We start from the raw sequence: 9837 nt of genomic DNA on the forward strand, positions 1-9837 counted from the left end.
GATTGGGGCAGTGGGGGGTGGGGAAGAGACTTATTTCCTTCTGATTTGGATCCAAGACAGAGATCTTGGGTTTCCCAGAAGGGAGCCCAGGCAAGACATCTCCATAGCAATCCCCCACACTCCAATCTTTCCTCTCTCTGTTCTTTTCCCTAACAAATACCTCCCAGAAGGCCAGAATATTTTGTTAGAGAATCTCCAAACTGCCTAAAATCCCAAACAGGACAGAAGCTTTAGAAAAAGTTTAGTAACTGATGCCTATTTTCCTCATTATGAGCAACACAAAAAACAACCTCCCCTTCCTGCTCCTCAGACGGTGCCCTTCACTTCCTGTCCAGGTCAGATTCCTCTGCTGGAGGTTCACCCAGGGCTCCACTTCCTGCTGCCTCAGAGCATGCTTCATTTCCTGTGAATTTGATGCCAGTTTTCCTCATGGGCTTCTTAGCCTGTACCCCCATTTGTTTACCTCCTGCTTATTCCCGACGCCTTCTCAACTTGTCTCCTAGACCTGCCATTCGTTCCCTGTTCTTTGCCCACTCACCAGCCTCACCCTTCCTTAAAAACCATCTTTTTCACAGAAGTCCTTCAGTAGGTAAGGCCAGTCAGTACTTTTTAGTATCCTGTTGATTCTGGTTTGCTTTATTAGCTTAATAGTGAAAAATCACCATGTCTTTTATAGGCCCAGCGCTTCACACTCAATTAAGAATATTTGATATCTGAATTGTGCTGCTTATCAACTATGAGCTATGCCTTGGTTTTTTAGTTTTGTTTATTGTTGTTTTACACTGAGCAAGACCATACCTACCAGCTACCTCTCCTGATCCCCAAGGTTAAATTAGTTCTTCTAGTCACTCTTTCTCATAATACCTTACACTTTTTATTGTTTCATTTATGACCAGTGTAACAAATTTTCTAGTTATCTATTTGATAGTTTTCCCTGCCATGACCTATAAACTTTATGAGACCAGGGAAAAGCCTGGTGGTCCCTTTGTCAAGTTGTCCTCTTTTTTTTCCCCCCTATTCTCCTTCTTCACTTTCTGCTGCCAACACAAACACAGGGCTTGGCACATATTAGAAGATCAATAAATACATATTGAATGCACCACAAAAAGAAATGGTAACTATGGGAAGTGATGGATATGTTAATTAGTTTAATTGTGGTGAATATTTCACAATGAATACATATATTAAATCATCACTTTATATACCTTAAATATATATACATTTTTGTCAATTATACTTCCTAAAGCTGGTAAGAAAAAATACATACTGAGCAGATAAATGAATGAAAGAATAAATGAATGAATGAAAACTTCTCTCTTTTTTTCATCCCCACTGGTTTTCTTTCAGTGCTACACCTAGTTCTCACCTCCAACCATAATGTCCACTTGGCACCAGTAGGACCAAAGTATATCCCCTGCCCTTGGTTGATTATGCGAATGACACCTTTGAGGGCCTTCCAGGAATAGCATTCAGGCCCAAGTCAGAGTGGTAAGACTTTTGTTTAACTGTAATAATGCATCTTTCCTTAATCATTTCCATTAAAAAAGTAATCTCCCTTTATGAATGCTCTCTACGTTTCTGCCGATGCCTTATATAACCTGACATCTCTGAGTTCTGTGGTGACAGATTTTGACATACGTATAGGAAATTCTTCTTCAAATGCGAACAGAAGTCGGGAAAAGAGTGCTTTTCTGCACTACTTTGCAAAAACCACTAATGTGGAGTGGGTTGCACAATAATAAATTATTCAGATCATAAATCTATATTAATTAGTTCATCATGATCAATACAATCTAAGTGAATTGGTGTGTGGCATTCAATTTTCGTAATATAATTAGTTTTGAAATATTCAAATTAAGGAGACAAAGATCATCATAAAAAGTACTGAGTCTCCTGATTAAGTAGAAGAATACTGCATTTTGCTCTTTATACTAATAAATCTAAATTATATTCTTTTCCCACTTACATAAAAATTTTGTTTTGTTTTGTTTTAAATCAAATTACGTCTGACTGGAGTTACTAAAGCCCTAGCCATTGAGAAATATTCGAAGAATGATGGAAAGTCAGCAAAGGTCATTTGCTGATGAATTTGAGTTGTCTCATCATGAGAAAATTTATTTTTTTCAGTAATTAAAAGCTGGCTGTCTTGGGGTGCCTGGGTGGCTCAGTGGGTTAAAGCCTCTGCCTTTGGCTCAGGTCATGATCCCAGGCTCCTGGGATCGAGCCCCATATCCGGCTCTCTGCTCGGCAGGGAGCCTGCTTCCTCCTCTCTCTCTACCTGCCTCTCTGCCTACTCTGTCTGTCAAATAAATAAATAAAATCCTTAAAAAAAGAAGAAGCTGGCAGTTTTGAAAACTGGTCCCTTGAACCCACAAAGAAATTTTCTAAACCACAAAGAACAGATAAGTTTTCTTTCTAGAGAGAAACTCTGGATTATCATTCTATTCATATGTCCAATATAAGCTGTGTCATTTCCATAAACTTATTTTTGTGTTCCGGACTTGCCAAGATAATATATTGTCTTCTGTTTTCGAATTTTTCTGAGCTTGGAAAACTGATGTCTACATGGCTCATTAAAAGCATCCTCGATGAATTCTTATTATTTCTCAACCTGAGGACGACTGACATTTGGAGACAATTCTGTGTTGTGGAAACTGACCTGCACATCATCAAAAGGTTAGCAGCTTCCCTGGTCCCCACCTTCTCAACGCCAGTAGCATCTCCCAGCTGTGACAACCAAAAGGTCTCCAGACATTGCCAAATGTCCTGCGGGTAGCAAAATTGCCCCCAGGGTGAGAACCACAGTTTTTTCAGTATTATTTCCTTCCAAATAAGAAGGCATTATTAAGTCATTATCTTTCTTTCTCTTTATTCTTTATCAATAATGCTAGTAACCATTCATGGAACAATATTTACAGCCTCCCAAGAGAAATTCTGAACAATTAAAGCAAACGGAGAAATGCGTTTCATGCAGAAATGGATTTTTTTTTCCCTTTTCGTGATTATCCAAGTAGTTTTGTCTCTTGCCTCAAACTCTGCTCTGACACCTGAGACTTGCAGCTACACCAAAGGGACCTTCTGTGGGGTAACTAATAAGCAAGAGCAGTATAGGGCAGTGAGTACGGGAATGTCCTACCAGCATCAGACACCTAGCTGCCTATCCTGGCTTAAACACTTTTGTGCCTTGATTTTTCTTATCTGGAAAATGGGAACAATGACAACAGCAGTACTTATTCAGGTTTGTGGTGATACATAATAATATTAGACCTATCGTGTGTACTTATGTATTAATTAGCTGTTATTAGTGAACGTTTATGAAGAAATTTGCCAGATCACCCAGAGATTTGGCATCTCTGCCCTGGCCTCTGCAGCAAAAACTTCTAATCAAAAAGCATAAAACTATCATTTCCCTTTAACCCTGAGTTCTGGGGGTTTGGTGGGCTCTGCCTTCCAGCAGCACTCCATAGATGAATTACTCCACAGCTCTCATAACTCTAGGGATATGTTCACCACATTTTTTTGAAAAACGATGGGAATTGATTTTTATCTTTAATTTTTGCTTACAAATAATTCATCTGTTATGAGAAAAATAACAAGCTCCAAAGGGAAAATGCAGACACCCGTCTGTTCCCACACTGCCTTGAGTCAAAGGGTAAGAATTATCTACCACCAATAAGCTTAATGAGAAAACAACCTTCAAGTTGTAATTTCAAAAGACTATAAATTGAGGTCTAGCTCTATCCACGGTGGTGTTCTTCTAAAATTCAGAGTTAAATACTGTCTCGCTACTCTTGTCATATTAGCTGGGACTCTTTCTGATGAAAGTGACTAAAACCCAATTAAAACTAACCTAAGGAAAAAGATTGGGGGAGGGGCAGGAGGAGGGGGAACTTATCAGCTCTTGCAACCTGGAAGTCCACGGGCGTTCTGGCTTTAGATGCAGCTGGATCGAGCCCAAGTCTTGTCATCAGTTCTGTCTCCAGACTCTGCTTTCCTCTGTTGTACTGATTCCATTCTCTCCAAGTAAGAATTCATCTCTTATCAAAATGAAGGAATAACAAGGAAAAAGCATGTTGAGAAGCCAAAGCAATGATTACTACACTAGATAATATCCTCATTTACACATAATTGTTAATAAAGAAATGAGCTAAATAGAGGCCATCTCCCTTAAGAAACCCAAGTTCTACCCATTATTCAGAGTCTAGGAAAATTGCTACCTCGGTCATGTAGCCTTCTTTGATAACCTCGCCCCTAGTAACTGCTACTTTATCAAAATGCTAAGGTGCTTACCATCTACATAGTTTATTTTACAAAATAGGGTGAATTGCTTTGTATCATTAAGTGTATGTAGAAAAATATGCACATATACATTGTATATCTCCAACTCAATTTTTTTTGAGAGAGAGAGCGTGTACGCACACATGCATGAGCATGAACATACAAGCTGGGGAGAGGTGAGGGGCAATGGGAGAGGAAGAGAGAGAGAATCTTAAGCAGGCTTCATGGCCAGCATGCCGAGCCCCATGCGGGGCTTGTTTTCAAGACCATGAGATCATGACCTGAGCCAAAATCAGGAGTCAGACACTTAACTAACTCAGCCACCCAGGCACCCCTCAATCCTTTTTTTCAACCATAATTATTTTTTATTATAAAAGGTATTTATTTCTCATATTTATTATGAGATTTTTCCCAATCTCCCTTGCCCTCTCTGCCCATGTGATGGTAAAAGGATTTTATTTAACGCATAAATACTCAAGGACAAAGAAGAAGCAAAAGCAACAAAACATGGGAAACTGGAAAGTCAGAGGTAACTGACATTGCAAAGCTAAGGAACTGGAACAGCTTTGGGAGAAATACGGGGTTTGTAAACTGGTCTGTGCTACAGAATCCCAGAAAGACTTAGGAAGGAAAAAGTGCACATACCTCTGAAAGTGTCCAGTTCGGTGGGGAGGCTGGAAACTGAAGGCTTGATTGAGTGTCCATGTAAAGGCACTTTCTCCTGGGAATGAAAGGCACAGCGTTGGGAACATAGTCAGTAGCAATAGTCATAGTCATAGAACATAGTCATAGTAATAGTAATAGGACATAGTGTAAATCATTGCATGGTGACAGGTGGCAATAATACTGGTGGTGAGCGCAGCACAGCAAACAGAGTTGTTGAATCACTACGTTGCACACCTGAAACTAACGCAACACTGTGTGTCACCTGTACTTCAGTTACTTAAAAAAAAAAGCACTAAGTCCACCATCCAGGACTCCTCTACCCAATGGAGCAGCACAGCTGCTCCTCTTCAACCTAGCAGAAAACCAAGCCTCCTCCTTGAGGAAGTAAAACAGAGAGGCTTAGGCATCAAAGTCATCAAGCCCAGCTGGGGTCAAGGACATACTATCAAAATCAAGGACATTTGAGGCGCCTGGGTGGTGAGCGTCAGACTCTTGATTTCGGCTCAGGTCTGATCTTAGGGTCACAAAATCAAGCCCCACATGGAGCTCTGCACTCACCCGGGCATCTGACTGAGATTCTCTCTCCCTCTCCCTCTGCCCCTCCTGACCCTGCCCCTACTAAAATAAATAAATCTTTAAAAAAAAAATCAAGGACACCAGGTCCAGCTGGAGTGGAGGAGTAGTCTGTGCACACTAGCCATGCAACTCCATCCCTAATTACAACAACAGTAATGATGTCGTTGTAGCTCCCATTTGCTGAACATCGACCATATACCAGCCCCTGGGCTAAGCATTATACATGAATGATATCACATCTGATCCTCAAATAAATCCTATAAAGTAAATACTATTTTGTACTTTAAAATACTTTAAGGGACACCTAGGTGGTTCAGTCTGTTAAGCATCTGACTTTGATTCCAACTCAGGTCATGATCTCAGAGTCGTGAGATGAAGCCCCAGCGTCGGGCTCCGCACATTAGGTGTAGAGCTTGTTTAAGATTCTCTCCCCTCTGCCCCTCTCCCCCTAAAAAATAAAATGAAATGCTTTAAATGGGAAGTAGAAGTTTATATAGCTGGTTAAGTTATAAAAAGATTACATAACTGGCTGAAGAACTCGAAACTAATCAATGTCAAAGTTCAACTTTGTACCCTGAATCACTACACTCAGTGACCCCCATTTATCAACTATTTTGTTCATTTATTCATTCAACAAATATTTGCTGTGTGCCCAATACTAACTCATCAAGATTTGTAAAGATGAATATAACATGCGGTCTCTATCCCAAGAAGCTCTCAGTATAGAGAGGGCAACAAATCAATAAACGAGCATAATGGTACATTGAAAAAGTGGGTCTCCAAACTGGGGTTACAGAAAGGATTCTGTTATTTCTCTCAGCCAGTTCTCTGACTCTGTTCTGAGTCCTGTGTCTTCCCTACATGGAAAGTAAATGAAATCTTGGGCAGATTCCATAAACCCTTTTAAATACTCTTATTGCAAAGTCCCTCTGTCTCTGTTAGTTACCAAAACAGTCTGATTTTAATTTAATAATCTGAATCTCATTCCAAGTTAAAGCTTCTCAGCTCCCTGGCAGGAGAACCAGCAATGGGGAGGAAGGGGCATGGTGAGCTTCTCCTCTGTCTCTCCACCTCGTGCTGCTCCTCATCTTCTGTGACTTTCCAATACTGTCCCTAGCTCCTCTAGCAATGGAGGCAGAAAGAGAGGGATAAACAGGCAGAGGTGACTTAGCTATCCAGTCCTCTTGTGATCTGCCAGCAGTGTTCTTTAGCCTTGAAGAGTTTCAGGGATCTGAAACTCTTTGGTGCGATCTCAAGATACTACCCTCCCCCTCCCGGGAGCCTTCTGAATAGCTACATGAACACAGGCCATGCCTCTCTTCTGACTTCTGATCTCCATCTCTGCCTTCAGCCACCCAGAGTCACACCCCTACTAGAGTAACTGCTCTCTTCCAGTTAACTTCTTGGGCAGAATTCAGAAAAGGCCCCAGGCTATTTTGCTCCTATGTGTCCCCAGTCCAGTCAATGGGAAACGTACACACTCTTGCCAGTCATCGTGAATGAAAGTGCAACGAATTCCACATGAAGACTGTTCCTCTCTGTTCTGCCAACAGGCAGGTGCCTCTGGCCCCAGTCTCTCAACTTCAGTATGCTCAGGCCCAGGACCGAAGCCTATCCCTTTGCCCTCAAACCCCATGGCACTTCTGTGTTTCTCTTGAATGGTCCTATTGAAGGCATCTTGACTATGGAGACTTGACTATGGAGACTTGAGTGTGGTAGCTCTCCCTCTTGGAGACTTGGAGACTTGAGGCCTCCCTCTTTATTATTGCACACATTTTTACTTCTAGAGCATTATGCTTACAGAGACAACTCATGGTTTCACTTAATTTTCCACTGAGGTCATAATCTATTTTTAGAAATGCATTCTATGCAAAATATATAAAAAACAAGCTCAGTGTAATGCTTCCAAACACAGGACTATGTAACCCCTGGGAAAAAGAAAACCTCTGGGGTCTTGTTTCTGATGGCATTCATCCTTATCAGAGGTCTCTTGAGAATTATTTATAGGTCAAAAGGTGAATAAGTGTCCCACACAGCAACAACTTTGCAGACACACAAAATTAGGCCTAATCGTCAACCTCTGAATTGCACTCACTAAGTCTTTACTTGCATGTCTTGCTTTTGGTAGATCATTTGGAAATAATCTTATTCCTGCTGCTACTTTTTCTCCCAGACACTATCATGCACATGGACATGTATTATTTTCATGGAAGTGTCGAACTTGCTGTCTCCTGAAAAAAATCATAAAAATTCTGAGACAAATAATAGTTTAACCATAAAAAACCAGGTTAGGCCATCCAGTTTTGTTCCTCTTTGAACGATTACTCCATACGTTCCACAACTTCAAGGCTAAGGGGATTATTTCCTCAACATCACTGTCTCGCCCTTGTTTTTTCCTTAATTGAATTCCCTATTGCTTATAATATCAGCCTTTACTAAACATTATAATAATCCTATTTGTTTTCAATGGGATTATGAGATTTTTCTTAATTAAACATGAAGCAAACTTCAATACTCGAATCTCACTAGAAAACACTGAAGTGGGGTGCCTGGTGGCTCAGTCAGTTAAGCATCAGACTCTTGATTTCAGCTCAGGTCATGATCTCCAGATTGTGGGATCAAGCCCCATGGGGGTCTCCTGAGAGACCCTCTCTACCCCTGCCCCTCCCCACTCCCTCTCTTAAAAAAAAAAATTTTAGAAAACACAGAAGCTTCTTATTAAACAGTTTCTAAATGTCCTTCCTCTTACCAGACATAATTGTAGATCAGTATCAATCATAAAACCCACAAATCACATGACTAAAATATCCCACAGAGGGTCAACCAAGTCTGCTACTGCTCTATAGGAAGTTCCCAGGACTAGGCTTAAATGCTGCTTTCTCTCTCTCTCTTTTTAAAGAATTATTTATTTGAGAGCAGTAGTTGGCGGGCGGGGGGGGGGGGGGGCGCAGGGGGAGGCAAAGGGAGAGGGAGAGAGAAACTTAAGCAGACTCTGCACTGAGTGCAGAATTGATGCAGGACTCAATCTCATGACCCTGAGATCATGACCTGAGCCAAAACCAAATGTCAGTCACTTAATTGACTGAGCCACCCAGATGCCCCTTAAATGCTGCTTTCTTAATACCCACACCTCCCCCAGGCTCCCAGAAGGCCAATCTATGCTGAGAGATGCTTTCTCTCAGCATCTCTTAATCGCACATCAGGCCTGGTGGATAATGGGCCTTCAATAAATATGGACTGAATTTTTTTATTGAATTTTAAGCAAAGACACTCAGACCTCTTAGCAGTCATGTAACAGATGTTTTGAACCTCTTTTTTCTTTAGAGTTTGCTCACAATCAGCAGTTGTTTTATTGCTTTTTCAATAAAATTTAAATCGAGGAGGAATCATTCACAGAAGGAAGTGGAGCTTGAGTGATTTAAGGCCATTTCATGTCTCTCCCTAGCTCTGCTTTGGTCTTTTACCAAGCAACTCTGCCTTTAGCTTTAAATTTAAAAAAAAAAAAAAGAAAAAGAAGAAAAAAAGGAAAGAAGAGGAAGGTTAGAGAGATTGGGTCAGCTTTTCAGAAAAGGAAAGAAACACCACTATTGTCATAAACTCCAGGAAACATTTCTTCAGCCTACTAATTTGGGTGCAACTACAGGATCAATTGAATGACTTGGAAGCCCTGTTTGAAGAGGACAACCTATGAAGGGCACAAGGAGTGTGACTTCTAACTTGCTTGGACTGACTTTTATAAGAGGTTTAAATTATTGAAATAATTTCCCATGATTCCACTTATAATGTGAAAGTAGTGCAAACTGTTGTTCATAAATGTCTTGAAAATAGTCATTTTAATGTGTATATAATTTTAGGAAAAAAAATTTATGATAGGATAGGGTTGAATTTTATGATTTTACATAATTCCAGGCATCCTTGCATCATCAATGTGTGTTTATGACTCTTTTATGGGACTCAGGCATGATTCTACTATGTTAAATTATTTTAGAGGATTGCAGTTGTAGCTTTGTCTTTCTGATGTTTGATTGATCATGACTGTATTTTCTGTGACACTGAGTCCTTGGTTGGCCCTCAATTACAGCATTGGCACCAGAGGAGAAAATGTTTCATTTTATGGAAGATGTGATTTCTAAGAACACGATGTGGTAAGAAACGAGACTGACTATGAAATCTAGAAACATGTATTCATGGCTACAAATTGATAACAGGAAATGTCTTAGGAAGACGGAGACTGGCAAATTGTAGGATGGGTCATCAGTAGAGACTTTCCAGAGAAAATCAACCTCAATCTGTCATCTTAAGGGCAAGGAATAGAGT

The 9837-nt window shown here is 40.4% G+C and overlaps 1 long non-coding RNA gene across 1 annotated transcript in view; it reads left to right on the plus strand.

Annotated features, from left to right (window-relative positions):
- Positions 1 to 1482, plus strand: part of LOC125107559 (uncharacterized) — a 113621-nt gene extending 112139 nt beyond the window's left edge. Inside the window, exon 3 of the long non-coding RNA XR_007129593.1 lies at positions 1348 to 1482. This is a non-coding gene — a long non-coding RNA (uncharacterized LOC125107559). The remainder of the gene's footprint in view (positions 1 to 1347) is intronic.
- Positions 1483 to 9837: the final 8355 nt, after the last annotated feature.

The sequence above is a fragment of the Lutra lutra genome, chromosome 8 (genome assembly GCF_902655055.1).
Source record: "Lutra lutra chromosome 8, mLutLut1.2, whole genome shotgun sequence".
NCBI classification, from domain to species: domain Eukaryota; kingdom Metazoa; phylum Chordata; class Mammalia; order Carnivora; family Mustelidae; genus Lutra; species Lutra lutra.